We start from the raw sequence: 19,150 nt of genomic DNA, 5'->3' as shown, positions 1-19,150 counted from the left end.
AATATCCATCCTTATACCAACAGGGGCGTGCGTAAATGAGATAAAATGAACGCAGTGTGGAAGCAGACAAGCGCACGTGGCTAATGGCATTGGGAAACCCCAGTTAACATTAACAAAAGGAGACCCAGCGGCAGCGCAGAAAGAAATAAGGAGAGTAAGAATAAACACAGCGGAGACCGTGGGTAAATGGCGATACTACATTAACGAGGCTAGCGGTGATCCAGTTCATGTATCGTGGCGACAAACGTAAAGCGGTAGTTCATATTCCTGGGGGAATTTTTGTAGGCTGAGATTTGTGCACGTCGCTCCATCCCATAGCGAGTGTGCAGTTGCCATTAATTTCGGGTCCGCAGCTCGTGGTCGTGCGGTAGCGTTCTCGCTTCCCACGCCTGGGTTCCCGGGTTCGATTCCCGGCGGGGTCAGGGATTTTCTCTGCCTCTTGATGACTGGGTGTTATGTGATGTCCTTAGGTTAGTTAGGTTTAAGTAGTTCTAAGTTCTAGGGGACTGATGACCATAGATGTTAAGTCCCATAGTGCTCAGAGCCATTAATTTCGGCTAGGGAAAATTTAACGTTCTACGGAACGTACGAAAGTTAATACTGATTGGCTTCAGTCAAGGCCAGAGTAAGGAATTAGCGTCTCAGATTCACCACGGAGACCACGCCGCCGCAGTTCCCGATTGGTAATGTACCAACGCGCTTTAAGCGAGATTAAATGTTGAGTCGAGATTTTGCTCACTCCAACCTGCGTTCCTTTGAATATAGAAATTCAAGAGTTAATTACTAACATACCCTCCATTGACACATGAGAGTTTTGATTAGTTCAAAAGATAAAGTTCATTTTTCAACAAATTAGCCCATTGCTCAGCTACGACAATGTAGATGTAAATATCATTGATAATGGTTTAATTGTTTCATTTGTCATATCTCTTTCATATATATATATATATATATATATATATATATATATATATATATATATATATAAGTTTTAATACTCACATATTCAATGTCTAAATGTTAATTTGATGAGAGTTTAAATTAATTAATCCTTCTTGTTGTTTATGACTTGAACGCTTTGATAAAATTAAAATGTAGAATGAGAAAGGGAAAGGTTGTGTTGTCATTTTATGATAAATCCCAAACTTGTCATTTATATTAATTTGTGTGTTCTTGTAATGTCACAGTGGCATTTTAATTAATTTGAGACAGGGAATACCTGTTTACCACCCTGGGCTTGAGACGGCAGTTAAGATACATAATCCATTAGCGTGTAAGATACGTTATCCACTTGCATAAAGACCGTAAGAAACTACTACCACCTTAGAGTATAATATAAAAAGTAAAGTAAAGAAAAGACATTATGCTTCCAATTAATTTGCCACACAATAAAAAAGGAAAACTTAATTAAGTGGGCGGAACGTTAGTCTTTTGGTAATGCTGATGAGAAGAAAATCAGCGTAAGGAAGATGAAAGTTAAGTAGGTACGAGGAGGAAAAAAACTTAAAATAATGTTTAAATTTGAACAAATACAATATTATAGAACAAATCTTTCAATCTTGTTAGCTATGGAGCAGATTCCTAAAATTTGGAAAGTGGAAGGAAACAGTAGTCCACAATTGTGCGAGAGTGGTAGTTGAATCCAGAATATTGCTTTCGTGGGCAAATCTTTCTTTATGTGTGTGTGTGTGTGTGTGTGTGTGTGTGTGTGTGTGTGTGTAGGCGGTGAAGGCAATCAATCCAAATAAAATATAAAAAACGTTTTGCTGTAAACTAAACGGATTCTTGGAAGGTATTCTTTTTCGAACTAGAATATTCTTGTTGAAAATTTAACACACCGTGACGTTAGGATTCCTTTGTTCAATAATATATTTAGCTGTACAGGAGCGACTCCTGACGCGGTCTCGCAACAGCTGCAATCAAACGAGTACCCCTGCCCTGAAATTTGGGAAGTGGAAGTAAACAGTAGTCCACAATATTTCAGTACGGGTACTACAAGCGTTCTGACAGTGATCTGTTACGTTGACTCGCTTCAGTGTCTCTAGCCATCCGTATGTTATCCCTTCCTTTCTGTGATTATTAATTATTATTATTATTATTAAGTGGAAAGGGATATATATATATATATATATATATATATAGGCAACGGCCTTGCCGCAGTGGATACACCGGTTCCCGTGAGATCACCGAAGTTAAGCGCTGTCGGGCGTGGCCGGCACTTGGATGGGTGACCATCCAGCCGCCATGCGCTGTTGCCATTTTTCGGGGTGCACTCAGCCTCGTGATGACAATTGAGCAGCTACTCGACCGAATAGTAGCGGCTCCGGTCACAGAAAACCATCGTCACGACCGGGAGAGCGGTGTGCTGACCACACACCCCTCCTATCCGCATCCTCAACTGAGGATGACACGGCGGTCGGATGGTCCCAGTGGGCCACTTGTGGCCTGGAGACGGAGTGCTATCTGATATATATATTTGAGGATGCGGATAGGAGGGGTGTGTGGTCAGCATATATATATATATATTGATTTGTAGGTGGCCAAAGATAAATATTAAATTATGTTTCAAACGAGCGCCAGGCTCCCCACAAATTATTTCAAATGCTTTCGGAAAAATGTAATGCAGGCCAAGTTTACTGACCTAGAATAAATAGTAACTTTGAAAGTATGCATTTCTCGACGAAATAAAATTAGTGAAGCTATGCACTTTAGTTAATTGAAAAACTTGAAATGATTCTTTCTGCTCCGGCTGTGGTGATAAGTTACACAAAAAAATAAATTTAAATACGCCGCGTAATGGCGGCCAATTGTTGCCAGTCAAAGATCACCGCTGCTCACTTCGCAGAGACTGAAAAAATACTAAATAACTTCTTGCAATTATTAATTCAGGAAGAATTTTTTGCATGGGTTCTTTAAGTAACACAATGCACTCATTTTTTGTAAATATATTTCTACTAAGCACAGAATACACACTTGAATTATTCGTTACGTACGAGAACAAATAGAACAAAAGCTACCACTTTAGCAAGCGTACCTTACACACAGCAGAAGAAATGATCTGACTCGAAGTGATTTTAAATACAATTTTCTCTTATATACAATGACAAACCGAGCGAGGTGGCGCAGTGGCTAGACACTGGACTCGCATTCGGGAGGACGACGGTTCAATCCCGTCTCCAGCCATCCTGATTTAGGTTTTCCGTGATTTCCCTAAATCGTTTCAGGCAAATGCCGGGATGGTTCCTTTCAAAGGGCACGGCCGATTTCCTTCCCCATCCTTCCCTAACCCGAGCTAGCGCTCCGTCTCTAATGACCTCGTTGTCGACGGGACGTTAAACAACACTAACCTAATAGTGTTAGTTTCGAGAACGTTATGCACTACGATCTCATCTAATATAAGTAATGTCTTTTTATTACATTGCAATCGATATAGTCCTTCTTTGAAGCTAATTTAATACATTTTCACAATTAATTTGTCGTTTACGTCCATATAATATTATTCAGAGTCCTTTCAATATTTACTTCAAATATATCGGCTTGAATATTTCAAAAGGGGACACTATATCCGCTTGCTTTACCCTGCCCTGTACCTACCGTATGTGGTCGTCCCGTCACTCACGACACCACACCACACCACACTCCGCTCCACTGTGCACCCGCGCTTGCGGATTATTTCACCGCCCGACAGTGAATGGGGTCAGACAGGTGTTCGGCGCGTATCTGTGAAATGCCTCCGCCACACGCAGGCAATAGCAGCAGCAACAGAACGAGACCACACAGTAGGCCGGTAGTTGTGTTCCTGATAAGGCGGGCTGGGGCAGCTGATAAGCCGGCAGTTCCCACACACCGAGCGATAGAAGCGAGAGCTCCACAGCTCACGACACTTCTTAATCCAGAACCAGCTGGAAAGTCTCCCTTAAAAGTCCCTAGCAGACCATAACGGAAGCACCTAACATAGGACAACGCTATTGTATTCATCATGATTTAAAAGAAAAAAAAAACCATGATTATAGAAAGTAACTTCCAATCGATAGCGAAATGGAAGCCACAGTGAAAATCGGAAACCTTTTGTTTTCAACCGTTAGCTACACCTTCCAGTTACTTCTCATCACAGTCACCGCTCCGAGTTAGTCATTTGTCGTAGCGTTGGACAAACTTTCAAATACCTTTATCATAGAATGCACCCGCGTGTGCTTTCTTTTTTTTCCGCCAAGTATCTTTGCTGGTCTACAGCTCGTTCTCTCTGCCAAATGTTGTCTTCATAACCAGCGGTTCGTGTGATAAGAGAAGAAAATTAGAGGGAGCCACGGCCGGGCTATACGGTAGGTTATCAGACACTCCCCATCCAAAACGCTGCAGGAACATTTTCAATTGCTTCTGCAGCGTGCGGCCGTGAATATTGTCGTGTGCCCGCATCTCGTGGTCGTGCGGTAGCCTACTACAGTAGTACAAGTTTATATGCCAACTAGCTCTGCAGATGATGAAGAAATTGATGAAATGTATGACGAGATAAAAGAAATTATTCAGGTAGTGAAGGGAGACGAAAATTTAATAGTCATGGGTGACTGGAATTCGTCAGTAGGAAAAGGGAGAGAAAAAAATGGTTCAAATGGCTCTGAGCACTATGGGACTCAACTTCTGAGGTCATCAGTCCCCTAGAACTTAGAACTACTTAAACCTAACTAACCTAGGGACATCACACACATCCATGCCCGAGGCAGGATTCGAACCTGCGACCGTAGAGGTCTCGCGGCTCCTGACTGTAGCGCCTAGAACCGCACGGCCACTTCGGCCGGCAAAAGGGAGAGAAGGAAACATAGTAGGTGAATATTGATTGGGGGGAAGAAATGAAAGAGGAAGCCGCCTTGTAGAATTTTGCACAGAGCATAACCTATTCATAGCTAACACTTGGTTCAAGAATCATAAAACAAGGTTGTATACCTGGAAGAATCCTGGAGATACTAAAAGGTATCAGATAGATTATATAATGGTAAGACAGAGATTTAGGAACCAGGTTTTAAATTGTAAGACATTTCCAGGGGCAGATGTGGATTCTGACCACAATCTATTGATTATGATCTGCAGATTGAAACTGAAGAAACTGCAAAAAGGTGGGAATTTAAGGATATGGGACCTGGATAAACTGAAAGAACGAGAGGTTGTAGAGAGTTTCAGGGAGAGCATAAGGGAACAATTGACAGGAATGGGGGAAATAAATACAGTAGAAGAAGAATGGGTAGCTCTGAGGGATGAAGTAGTGAAGGCAGCAGAGGATCAAGTAGGTAAAAAGACGAGGGCTAATAGAAATCCTTGGGTAACAGAAGAAATATTGAATTTAATTGATGAAAGGAGAAAATATAAAAATGCAGTAAATGAAGCAGGCAAAAAGGAATACAAACGTCTCAAAAATGAAATCGACAGGAAGTGCAAAATGGCTAAGCAGGGATGGCTAGAGGACAAATGTAAGGATGTAGAGGCTTGTCTCACTAGGGGTAAGATAGATACTGCCTACAGGAAAATTAAAGAGACCTTTAGAGAGAAGAGAACCACTTGTATGAATATCAAGAGCTCAGATGGCAACCCAGTTCTAAGCAAAGAAGGGAATGCAGAAAGGTGGAAGGAGTATATAGAGGGTTTATACAAGTACGAAGTACTTGAGGACAATATTATGGAAATGGAAGAGGATGTAGATGAAGACGAAATGGGAGATATGATACTGCGTGAAGAGTTTGACAGAGCACTGAAAGACCTGAGTCGAAACAAGGCCCTGGGAGTAGACAACATTCCATTAGAACTACTGATGGCCTTGGGAGAGCCAGTCCTGACAAAACTCTACCATCTGGTGAGCAAGATGTATGAGACAGGCGAAATACCCTCAGACTTCAAGAATAATATAATAATTCCAATCCCAAAGAAAGCAGATGTTGACAGATGTGAAAATTACCGAACTATCAGTTTAATAAGTCACAGCTGCAAAATACTAACGCGAATTCTTTACAGACGAATGGAAAAACTGGTAGAAGCAGACCTCGGGGAAGATCAGTTTGGATTCCGTAGAAATGTTGGAACACGTGAGGCAATACTAACCTTACGACTTATCTTAGAAGAAAGATTAAGAAAAAGCAAACCTACGTTTCTAGCATTTGTAGACTTAGAGAAAGCTTTTGACAATGTTGACTGGAATACTCTCTTTCAAATTCTGAAGGTGGCAGGGGTAAAATACAGGGAGCGAAAGGCTATTTACAATTTGTGCAGAAACCAGATGGCAGTTGTAAGAGTCGAGGGGCATGAAATGGAAGCAGTGGTTGGGAAAGGAGTGAGACAGGGTTGTAGCCTCTCCCCGATGTTATTCAATCTGTATATTGAGCAAGCAGTAAAGGAAACAAAAGAAAAATTCGGAGTAGGCATTAAAATTCATGGAGAAGAAGTAAAAACTTTGAGGTTCATCGATGACATTGTAATTCTGTCAGAGACAGCAAAAGACTTGGAAGAGCAGTTGAACGGAATGGACAGTGTCTTGAAAGGAGGATATAAGATGAATATCAACAAAAGCAAAACGAGGATAATGGAATGTAGTCAAATTAAATCGGGTGATGCTGAGGGAATTAGATTAGGAAATGAGACACTTAAAGTAGTAAAGGAGTTTTGCTATTTAGGGAGTAAAATAACTGATGATGGTCGAAGTAGAGAGGATATAAAATGTAGACTGGCAATGGCAAGGAAATCGTTTCTGAAGAAGAAAAATTTGTTAATATCGAGTATAGATTTAAGCGTCAGGAAGTCGTTTCTGGAAGTATTTGTATGGAGTGTAGCCATGTATGGAAGTGAAACATGGACGATAACTAGTGTGGACAAGAAGAGAATAGAAGCTTTCGAAATGTGGTGCTACAGAAGAATGCTGAAGATAAGGTGGGTAGATCACGTAACTAATGAGGAGGTATTGAATAGGATTGGGGAGAAGAGAAGTTTGTGGCACAACTTGACTAGAAGAAGGGATCGGTTGGTAGGACATGTTTTGAGGCATCAAGGGATCACAAATTTAGCATTGGAGGGCAGCGTGGAGGGAAAAAATCGTAGAGGGAGACCAAGAGATGAATACACTAAGCAGATTCAGAAGGATGTAGGTTGCAGTAGGTACTGGGAGATGAAGAAGCTTGCACAGGATAGAGTAGCATGGAGAGCTGCATCAAACCAGTCTCAGGACTGAAGACCACAACAACAACAATAAGAATGTAGATACATCTCTGACTTGAAGACGTGTTTATTTCCGTGCGCCGCCTCTGGTTTCGGGATCACATACATATCACCATCGGATTTTACGCATAATGGGGCGTTCGTTGGTGCTACGCCTCGCTTATTTATGGAGTGCAAAAACACAGGTTATCGTTAATGCCACGCGTTAACCAAGCAGAATATCACGTTCGTTTAATTGTCCTATCGGGTGGTAATATTCATAAATAAACCTGACCTGAATGTAGTCCAGAAATGAGATTAATCTTTGGAAAGGAAAATATATTCCAAAGTGCAGTTTCAGTCTTGCGTAATAAAGTTAATAGTTGTATACTGATTTACTAATTGAACCCACTACATAGAATGATAATGCGTCATACATACGGTAAGATCGAATAACATCCCTGTTACGAATTTTTTGAATTACTGAAAAATTTAAATTAAATTATTGATGCTTGATATTAATGACTGAGTTACATAAAATTATTTACGCTGATATAATTATATTCACTTAAATACGAGGGTTGGAACTTTAATAGTGGCAACTATTTATATACAGCTCGTACAAATTAGATACGTGTTTCAAAGTTTTACTGACCTTCAAAGTAGTCACCACCATTGTGTATAACCCGTAGCCAGCGACGTGGAAGTCGTAGGATACTCTTAGCAGTGCCAGTTACGTTGACAGTTCGAGCGGCGCGGTCTACTGCTCGACGAATTTTTAGCAGTTCTCAAGCGAATGCCGTGAATTGTTTCCTTCAGTTTAGAAATCGAGTTGAACTGACGAGGGCTTAAGTCAGGGGAGTGCAGTAGGTGGTATAGCTCTTAGCAGCCCCATCAGTCAAACAAATCAGTGACATCATTCCATGTAGGCTTTCACGGCCGGCGTCTTCATCAGTAAACACTTCCGGGCTAAGTTGCCGTGGTCGATCTGTAGAACTTCTTCTCCCTGACGTTTCGTTCTCAACTACGGAGAACATCTTCCGAGGTGAGTCAACAGCATAGATACAGAAGTGATGACACTTTCTGCAGTACCTGAGCATCATTTTGCAGGACAATGCTCAAGGATGTACTGTGCAAACTGGTACTGATTTCTTTGACTGATGGGCTGTATCACTTACTGCACTCCCCTGACTTAAGCCTTCGTGAGTTCAGCTCGATTTCGAAACTGAAGGAAACACTTCACGGCATGCGCTTCAGAACTGCTATTCGTCGGGCAATAGACCGCGCCGCTCGAACTGTCAACACAACTAGCACTGCTAAGAGTATCCTACGACTTCCACATCGTTGGCAACGGGTTATAAACAATGCTGGTGACTACTTTGAAGGTCAGTAAAACTTAGAAACACGTATCTATTTTGTACGAGCTGTAAGTAGTTGCCACTATTAAAGTTCCAACCCCCGTATCATTTATTCCAACGATACAATTACAGCCGGAGTGGCCGAGCGGTTCTAGGCGCTACAATCTGGAACCGCGCGACCGCTACGGTCGCAGGTTCGAATCCTGCCTCGGGCAAGGATGTGTATGATGTCCTTAGGTTAGTTAGGTTTAAGTAGTTCTGAGTTCTGAGTCCCATAGTGCTCAGAACCATTTGAACCATTTTTTGATATAATTACAGTACCTTTTTATACGCAGTTCCTTGCCTGAACAACCAAGAGATAGTGGCCTATGATATACAACTATGATTTCATTTTTCTTATTTCGTTATTGTAGCGAGTCGGAAAGAGTAGCGAACGAAACCCTATATTACTGTGCGTATAGTGAATTCGATATTTTCTCGCACAGCAGCAGAGATGAAAACTGCGAAAAGTAAGAGCTCGAAACTAGATCCATTACACTCCCACATTTAACTTAAAACTAAAACCGTAATATTGACGACCATTATTGTGCGGAAGACTGTAAAAAAAGTGCGCACAAACGGTTCTTTTAGGCCAGTTTTCAGATAGCTTGGCCTACGCGAAAAAAAAAGTTTATCTCACATCTTGCCATACATTCTGTGTAGTGGAGCTTGCAACGTCGTCCCTTGTATGTCGTTCGGCGTTACTGATATGTGAGATGGTCTTTGCGTGACCGAGTGTCGTATTATCGCACACGCTATGTCGCGTGCACAACATGTGCCCACGGAGAATTTTTTTGCAAACAAACAGTATCTGCTGACATGTTTACCGAGAAATTTACACACAATGTTGAAAGCAATGAGTTTACCTGGTATTTTGTGGGAGAATCACGACGCAAATGCGTTTTTTCATATGTCATCGTGTCGTCCTTGCTTCTTTCTAGTCCACTGAAATACGTAAGCGTGAGTTTCTGTCTGAAGATCAATCGAAAGTAGGAGATTCGACCAACCGTCCATAGCGCGCTTACAATGCAGATTGCGCACATATAGAGCTGTTAAGGTGGATGCGCATGCTGCTGCTGCTGCCGCCAACAATAATCCTAGCCTAACAGGGTGTAGGAGGGTGACGCCTTACCGTGGTCGTCCTGTTTTACGTCACGGCGGATATTAATTCCTATATACTGACGTATGTGACTGATTACAGCGGGTCACTATTGATGGCGACGTCATAGAATATCGTATATCTAGTCTGGTAAGACAGAGATTTAGGAACCAGGTTTTAAATTGTAAGACATTTCCAGGGGCAGATGTGGACTCTGACCACAATCTATTGGTTATGAACTGCAGATTGAAACTGAAGAAACTGCAAAAAGGTGGGAATTTAAGGACATGGGACCTGGATAAACTGAAAGAACCAGAGGTTGTAGAGAGTTTCAGGGAGAGCATAAGGGAACAATTGACAGGAATGGGGGAAAGAAATACAGTAGAAGAAGAATGGGTAACTCTGAGGGATGAAGTAGTGAAGGCAGCAGAGGATCAAGTAGGTAAAAAGACGAGGGCTAATAGAAATCCTTGGGTAACAGAAGAAATATTGAATTTAATTGATGAAAGGAGAAAATATAAAATGCAGTAAATGAAGCAGGCAAAAAGGAATACAAACGTCTCAAAAATGAGATCGACAGGAAGTGCAAAATGGCTAAGCAGGGATGGCTAGAGGACAAATGTAAGGATGTAGAGGCTTGGCTCACTAGGGGTAAGATAGATACTGCCTACAGGAAAATTAAAGAGACCTTTGGAGAGAAGAGAACCACTTGTATGAATATCAAGAGCTCAGATGGCAACCCAGTTCTAAGCAAAGAAGGGAAGGCAGAAAGGTGGAATGAGTATATAGAGGGTTTATACAAGGGCGATGTACTTGAGGACAATATTATAGAAATGGAAGAGGATGTAGATGAAGACGAAATGGGAGACAACATTCCATTAGAACTACTGATGGCCTTGGGAGAGCCAGTCATGACAAAACTCTACCATCTGGTGAGCAAGATGTTTGAGACAGGCGAAATACCCACAGACTTCAAGAAGAATATAATAATTCCAATACCAAAGAAAGCAGGTGTTGACAGATGTGAAAATTACCGAACTATCAGTTTAATAAGTCACAGCTGCAAAATACTAACGCGAATTCTTTACAGACGAATGGAAAAACTGGTAGAAGCGGACCTCGGGGAAGATCAGTTTGGATTCCGTAGAAATGTTGGAACACGTGAGGCAATACTAACCTTACGACTATCTTAGAAGAAAGATTAAGAAAAGGCAAACCGACGTTTCTAGCATTTGTAGACTTAGAGAAAGCTTTTGACAACGTTAACTGGAATACTCTCTTTCAAATTCTGAAGGTGGCAGGGGTAAAATACAAGGAGCGAAAGGCTATTTACAATTTGTACAGAAACCAGATGGCAGTTATAAGAGTCGAGGGTCATGAAAGGGAAGCAGTGGTTGGGAAAGGAGTGAGACAGTGTTGTAGCCTCTCCCCGGTGTTATTCAATCTGTATATTGAGCAAGCAGTAAAGGAAACAAAAGAAAAATTCGGTGTAGGTATTAAAATTCATGGAGAAGAAGTAAAAACTTTGAGGTTCGCCGATGACATTGTAATTCTGTCAGAGACAGCAAAGGACTTGGAAGAGCAATTGAACGGAATGGACAGTGTCTTGAAAGGAGGATATAAGATGAACATCAACAAAAGCAAAACGAGGATAATGGAATGTAGTCAAATTAAATCGGGTGATGCTGAGGGAATTAGATTAGGAAATGAGACAAAGTAGTAAAGGAGTTTTGCTATTTAGGGAGTAAAATAACTGATGATGGTCGAAGTAGAGAGGATATAAAATGTAGACTGGCAATGGAAAGGAAATCGTTTCTGAAGAAGAGAAATTTGTTAACATCGAGTATAGATTTAAGTGTCAGGAAGTCGTTTCTGAAAGTATTTGTATGGAGTGTAGCCATGTATGGAAGTGAAACATGGACGATAAACAGTTTGGACAAGAAGAGAATAGAAGCTTTCGAAATGTGGTGCTACAGAAGAATGCTGAAGATAAGGTGGTGGGTAGATCACGTAACTAATGAGGAGGTATTGAACAGGATTGGGGAGAAGAGAAGTTTGTGGCACAATTTGACTAGAAGAAGTGATCGGTTGGTAGGACATGTTTTGAGGCATCAAGGGATCACAAATTTAGCATTGGAGGGCAGCGTGGAGGGTAAAAATCGTAGAGGGAGACCAAGAGATCAATACACTAAGCAGATTCAGAATGATGTAGGTTGCAGTAGGTACTGGGAGATGAAGAAGCTTGCACAGGATAGAGTAGCATGGAGAGCTGCATCAAACCAGTCTCAGGACTGAAGACCACAACAACAACAACAACAACAGTCAGATTTATTTATGTTGTGGCGAAACCGCTAGTCAGTAAACCAAACGCTTATGGTGAAACCTCCGTGTATGTTTTATCAATTTCGTAACGAATCCCTGTGTACAACTATGTCCTCTTGACATAGACTTAGAAAGCTAAAATGTAGTCTGAGAGGTCGTTACATAACTATATCGGGATCGGTAACTGTTGTACCACACTTTCTTAGGGTATACCGGACGCGTATTCCGCTTACGATGATGATTACCCATTGAAGAAAGGACCTGTAACTCTTCTTGTGTCGAAAATCGCGGATAGTGTCAGTTTTATTACTAACAAGGGAACATTCCAAAGTGCCAATAAACGATCTTGATGAAACTTGGCGGTGTGTGGAGGGGCAATACACTGCAATACTTTTTTTTCTTCTGTCCACTTTCACACTTACGGAATAAAACACACCTCGATAGGTAATTTGGCATCTTAGATTCGAAACAATGGTATGTAAAAAATGTATATCATAAAAATGTTGATCTGTAATCAACATTCTTGAAAAGTGTATATAATCGAATTTTGTAATAATTTGAAATTTTACAAAGTACCCCACCATTAATTTTGAAAAATTAAACCATGTACTACAACATAAGTTAAAGAATCTTTCACACTTCATACCTCTATGTGTAATAAAGCCGATTTCTGAAATACTGTGTTTGGAAAATAAGCTGTACGCCATGTTCTGTGAGAGTGTTTTCAACATAGCTAGTTAAGCTATCTAAACTTTCATTATTAGCGTAGTTAGTTATTTTACTAATATTTATTTTATGTTTTAAATTGTTATACTACGGGTTTTACACTCATTTCTTATTTTTTTCTATTTCACATAAGTGTATTTTGTTAACACAAAGTTATGATACAAAATCTTTACAATAATGATAGTCTGCAAATAGGGGCTTGAAACATAACGTTTTCTTGTCCTGCGCACATAAAATGAACAAAATCGCTTCACGTAATATACGCGAATGAGAAAACAAAATTGAGCAGGAATCCCAATTGTCGCGGGTGACCCTCTAAATATCCTGATTTGTATCACGCATATTTCAGTACATTAGTAAGACTTGTCGAAGATAACTGACTATGCACTGATGAGTGCAGCTTGATTGTGTTATCTCTAAAGTGGAGACTGACATCATCATCATCATCATCATCATCATTCAACAGAACTAGATCTGAAAATGTTTTTCACAAAGTTCTTCCAACATCAAAAGCTGTTTAAATGCTACGACTGTACTATGGCGTCGAGCACTTTGGTATCACCAGAGGAACAAGCTCCTTGTCCTCAGGTATGATGAGTTCCGACCGGAAATGCGAGAATCTCTTTTTGAAGCCCCAAATGTCTTTGTGACAGCATCGAAATGTGGTAATCAATCGTCTGAAAGATTTCTATCCCAGTGTGGGAGCAAAATCTGTATTATTGTTAGATTCTTTGGGCTGTCAAAGGACCTTATAGGGCATCGTACCTGAGGACAAGGAACCTGTTGATCTGGTGATTCGAAACGGCATGATACCACAGGTACAGCTTTCGATGTTGGAAGGTGATAAGATTTTCAGATCTAGTTCTGTTGAATGATTGTCAGTCTCCACTTGAGAAACAGTATAATCAAGCTGAAGTCACTAAACACAATCAATTCTCTTCGCGAAGTGTTGCCGATGTAATGAAATATGTCTGAATCAAATCAGAATACTTACAGAGTCACCGGTGAGAATATGAAATCTTGTTGAATTTTGTTTTATGTTGTGTTCTCTGTTGTGTATATTATGTGTAGCAATTTCGTTCATTTTATGTGCATAGTGTAAGAAAGCGTTATGTTTTAAGCATTTGATTACAGATCATCCTTACTGTAATGATTTTGTATCATAATAAAGGGTTACTTATTTTCAATTAACGAAATACACGTGCGTGGAACGATAAACTACAGAAAAGTAAAACGTAAAATAACAATTTCAAAGCTTTTGTACACAAATCAGTAAGGTTTTGGGAAGCGTCGCTCTTGTGAACCTCTGCTTGCACTCTTCTCACATGAAATACGGTGAACTATGGATGAAGGGCAACAGGCAGATTCCGTACATCTAGATTTTCGTAAATCGTTTGACACGGTACCCCACTGTAGACTGTTAACTAGGTACAAGCATATGGAGTAGATTCGCAGATATGTGAGTGGCTCAAAGACTTCTTAAATAGTAGAACCCAGTATATTTTCCTCGACTGCGAATGTTCATCAGACAAGGGTAACATTAGGAGTGCCTCAGGGACGTGTGGTAGGACCGCTGTTGTTCTCTGTGTACATAAATAATCTGGTGGACAGGGTGGTCAGCAATTTGGAGTTGTTTGCTGATGCTACTGCTGTGAACGGGAAGATGTCGAAGATGAGTGTAGGATGATACAAGTTGACTTAGATAAAATTCCTGGTTGGTATGATGAATGCCAGCTGGCGCCAAGTGTAGAAAACTGAACGTTAATGCAGATGACTAGGAAAAACAAACCCGTAATGTTCAGATACAGCGTTAGTAGTATCCTGCTTGACACAGTCACATCGTTTAAATAGCTGTGGTTAACGTTATTAAGCGATATAAAATGGAGCGAGTATCCGAGAATTGTGGTGGGAAAGGCGAGTGGTCGACTTCGATTTATTGGGAGAGATATAGGAAAATTTAGTTCATCTGCAAAGGAGACCGTATATAGGACGCTAATGAGACCTGTTCTTGAGTAGTGCTCGAGTGTTTGGGATCGGCACCAGGTCGCTTTCGGTAGATTCGAACAACACGCAAGTATTAGGGAGATGCTTCGGGAAATCAAATGGAAATTCTTGGAGGGAAGGCGACGTTCTTTCTGAGGAACACTACAGTAACCACTCCCGGGTTTTCATGGCGGTGTGTTTTGGGTCGTTGTCTTGCTGGAAATGAAACACCCCAGTAAGGCCCAATGTCTGTGCACTAGCGTGTAAATGCATGGACGTTCTCCTAGGAAAAGCCATACATATCGGAAATTAACTGGCAGAAACGCCTTGAGTTTGCCAAGGGCTACATCAGCAAGCCGATGGAGTTTTGGAACACCGTGATATTTAGCGGACGCCGCCATACAGCCCCAGTCCATGCATGTCAGCCTCATTCAACGATTACAAGTAGCAAAGAAATAAAATCACATACAATCGCACCAAGAAGTATTGGCACAGTTACATTTTAGAGGTTGTACGTTAAACGAAACATATATTTCAGAACACAACCGAGACACGTGCCACCTTGCATTATATTGTGTTTGATGTCGAGGTGCGTATTCGGCTTGCGCCAAACTTTCTTTCTTGCATCAAATCCGAACACATTGAACTTCGATTCGTCGCTAAATATCACAGTGTTCCAAAACTCCATCGGCTTGCTGATATAGTCCTTGGCAAACTTCAGGCGTTTCTGCCTGTTCTTCATGCTTACCACCCGCAGCGAGTCGAGAGCTCTTAACAGTATCTTTCAGGCCTGTAAGGGTGAAGGGAGAATCACTGTTTGGATGGACAATGGATCAGGAATGTTTGTGTGGACACTTGGAACAAGGGTGCGTTACATTTTGTGGTATTTACGTAAACAGTGCACTTATACAATTCCAGTAATAAAGATAACATGCACTAAAAACATTATAAACATCTACATAGATAGCGTGTAAATTACTTCGCAACACGTCGATATATCTCATGTGATCCATTGTACCGTGGATTACAGCTAGATTCCCAACGCCGAATAACAAAGCAATATCTACCCTTATAACGACAGGGGCACGTGTAAATGAGATAAAGTGAACGCGGCGAATCGAAGTTCAATGTGTTAGGATTTGATGCAAGAAAGAAAGTTTGGCGCAAGCCGAATATGCACCTCGACATCAAACACATGCCTCCCACAGTCAAACACGGTGGGGGCGGTATCATAGATACTCCGTAAGTCGCCATACGGTGCGTGGCGGTGGGTACCTTGTACCACTACTAATCGTTTACTTTTCTGTTCGACTCATAGATACAGCGAAGGAGAAAGAATTGTATGTATGCCTACGTACGAGCCCATCATCTCGTGTCTTCGTGGTCCTTACGCGAAGTGCAGGTTGGCAGCAGTAGGACCAGCAATTAGCTTCAAACGGAGAGTCTCGAAATTACTGTCAATCTGGACACTACTAATGCTATATCTGAACATTACGGGTTTGTTTTTCCTAGTCATCCGCATTAACGTCTAACCGTCTTGTCGGACGTTGTCTGAACAACCTCAGTAATAGCTGTAGCAGGTTCCTTCCGAGCAAGTGCGATGATACGGCGACGCTCTCGGGTTGTAAGCACTTTTGGACGTCCAGGACGATACTTATTCACTGTTGTTCAAGTCTCTTTATATTTATGAATGATGACTCGTACCGTAGTGTAGCTAACAAACACCTCTGCTCCGATTTGTCGATAGCTTCTCCCTTGTGAATGGAACAATACCACTCACTCACGCAACGCCACTGAATGTTCCTTCTTCTTCGGCCCCATGCTGACCACTATCGTGCAATACAGCAACATACTAGCGACTGGGCCGTCAACAACACGCAGTGTCTATTGTGTCAGCAGATGGCATTCCGGTACCTGAAAACCCAGCAATACACCGAGAAGCTACGCTCTGTGCCAACACTTTTTGTGTGCGGAGGAGATACATGTTTGCGCTTAACACTGCATTTCTTTGTTAATAGTAGGCACTGTCGGCAGAATTGTAATATCTGGTATGTGAGGTAGCACGTACATGTGCTGTGTACCAGAAGGTGCGGCGTTCGTAACCAGCAACGATAAATACGCACGTGTGCCAATACTTTTTGGTGCGATTGTATAAATGCTATTGTGAGCACGGTATGCCTTCACGACTTAACGTGCAGTCGACACGAAATCTGATTAATTATGGCTGCCGATAATTTTGTTGTTTGTAATACCACCTCCTACTATAAGACGTGTTATCCGCTTCAGAGTCGTTTCAGTTAATAATAATGTATCATCCAAATGGGAACTAATTACATGTGGGGTCCCACAAGGTTCCAATTTAGGGTCCTTACTTTTTCTTGTGTATATCAATGACCTTTCATCAGTAACATTACCAGATGCCAAGTTCGTTTTGTTTGCCGATGATATAAACATTAGATTAGGAAATGAGGCACTTAAAGTAGTAAAGGAGTTTTGCTATTTGGGGAGCAAGATAACTGATGATGTTCAAAGTAGAGAGGATATAAAATGTAGACTGGCAATGGCAAGGAAAGCGTTTCTGAAAAAGAGAAATTTGTTAACATCGAGTATAGATTTAAGTGTCAGGAAGTCGTTTCTGAAAGTATTTGTATGGAGTGTAGCCATGTATGGAAGTGAATCATGGACGATAACGAGAAAAGAATAGAAGATTTCGAAATGTGGTGCTACAGAAGAATGCTGAAGATTAGATGGGTAGATAACATAACTAATGAGGAGGTATTGAATAGGATTGGGGAGAAGAGAAGTTTGTGGCACAACTTGACTAGAAGAAGGGATCGATTGGTAGGACATGTCCTGAGGCATCAAGGGATCACCAATTTAGTATTGGAGGGGAGCGTGGAGGGTAAAAATCGTAGAGGGAGACCAAGAGATGAATACACTAAGCAGATTCAGAAAGATGTAGGTTGCAGTAGGTACTGGGAGATGAAGAAGCTTGCACAGGATAGAGTAGCATGGAGAGCTGCATCAAACCAGTCTCAGGACTGAAGACCACAACAACAACATTAACATTGCAATAAATAGCAAGTCAAGTGTAGTCTTAGAAAGATCAGCTAATAAAATATTTGTGGACATTAATCATTGGTTCCTAGCCAATTCTTTGTCACTAAACTTTGAAAAAACACTATATGCAGTTCAGACCTTGTAAGGGGTGTCCCACGAGTATATGCCTAACATACGATGACAAGCAGATAGAAAAAAATGGTGCAAATGGCTCTGAGCACTATGGGACTCAACTGCTGAGGTCATTAGTCCCCTAGAACTTAGAACTAGTTAAACCTAACTAACCTAAGGACATCACAAACATCCATGCCCGAGGCAGGATTCGAACCTGCGACCGTAGCGGTCTTGCGGTTCCAGACTGCAGCGCCTTTAACCGCACGGCCACTTCGGCCGGCAGCAGATAGAAGAAGTGGACAGTGTTAAATTCTTGGGATTACAGCTTGATAATAAATTCAACCGGGAAAAGCACACCACAGAACTTCTGAAGCGTCTTAACAAATCTCTATTTTCTATGCGAATTGTGGCAGACATAGGGGATAAAAAAATTAAAAAGCTGGCATACTATGCTTACTTTCATTCCATAATGTCATATGGGATTGCCGGCCGGAGAGGCCGAGCGGTTCTAGGCGCTACAGTCTGGAACAGCGCGACCACTACGATCGCAGGTTCGAATCCTGCCTCGGGCATTGATGTGTGTGATGTCCGTAGGTTAGTTAGGTTTAAGTAGTTCTAAGCTCTCGGGGACTGATGACTTCAGCAGTTAAGTCTCATAGTGCTCAGGGGTTTTGGGGTAATTCATCAAGCCAAGCTAAAGTTTCCCAGGCAGAAAAACGTGCAGTAAGAGTTATATGTGGTGTGAACTCAAAAACATCCTGCAGAAGCCTGTTTAGGGAACTAGGGATACTAACTACTGCTTCCCAATGTATTTATTCTTTAATGAAATTTGTCTTTAAAAATATATCACTTTCTCAACCAACAGTTCAATTCATGGAATCAATACTAGAAGTAAGAATAATCTTCACAAGAATTTAAAGTCACAAAAAGGTGTGCATTATTCATTAATACACGTTTTCAATAACCTGCCAGCAGCCATAAAAAGCTTAACAACCAATGAAATTCAGTTTAAGAGAAGCCTAAAGGATTTATTGATGGCCAACTCCTTCTACTCCATTGATGATTTTCTCAGTAGAACCAATTGATTATATGGGGTGAGTCGCGTAAAACGTAACACCCCCATTAATCCGTTGGCGGTTGCACGTATCGACAAGCGGTGTTCGGCGAATAATAGCCGACTTTGAGGCACATACTTTGGTACGTGCACAATAATCACAACGTTTATATTGACCGAGATAATGAGGCAAGTACATGTTTTTTAAATGGAACGCTATAC

The 19,150-nt window shown here is 41.2% G+C and overlaps 1 pseudogene; it reads left to right on the top strand.

Annotated features, from left to right (window-relative positions):
• The first annotated feature begins 2,141 nt into the window (after positions 1 to 2,141).
• LOC126205755 (5S ribosomal RNA) lies at positions 2,142 to 2,258 on the top strand (annotated as a pseudogene).
• Positions 2,259 to 19,150: the final 16,892 nt, after the last annotated feature.

This window comes from Schistocerca nitens, chromosome 1 (genome assembly GCF_023898315.1).
Source record: "Schistocerca nitens isolate TAMUIC-IGC-003100 chromosome 1, iqSchNite1.1, whole genome shotgun sequence".
NCBI lineage: Eukaryota > Metazoa > Arthropoda > Insecta > Orthoptera > Acrididae > Schistocerca > Schistocerca nitens.
Note: the sequence above shows the minus strand (reverse complement) of the source record. Positions and strands in the feature narration are given on the sequence as shown.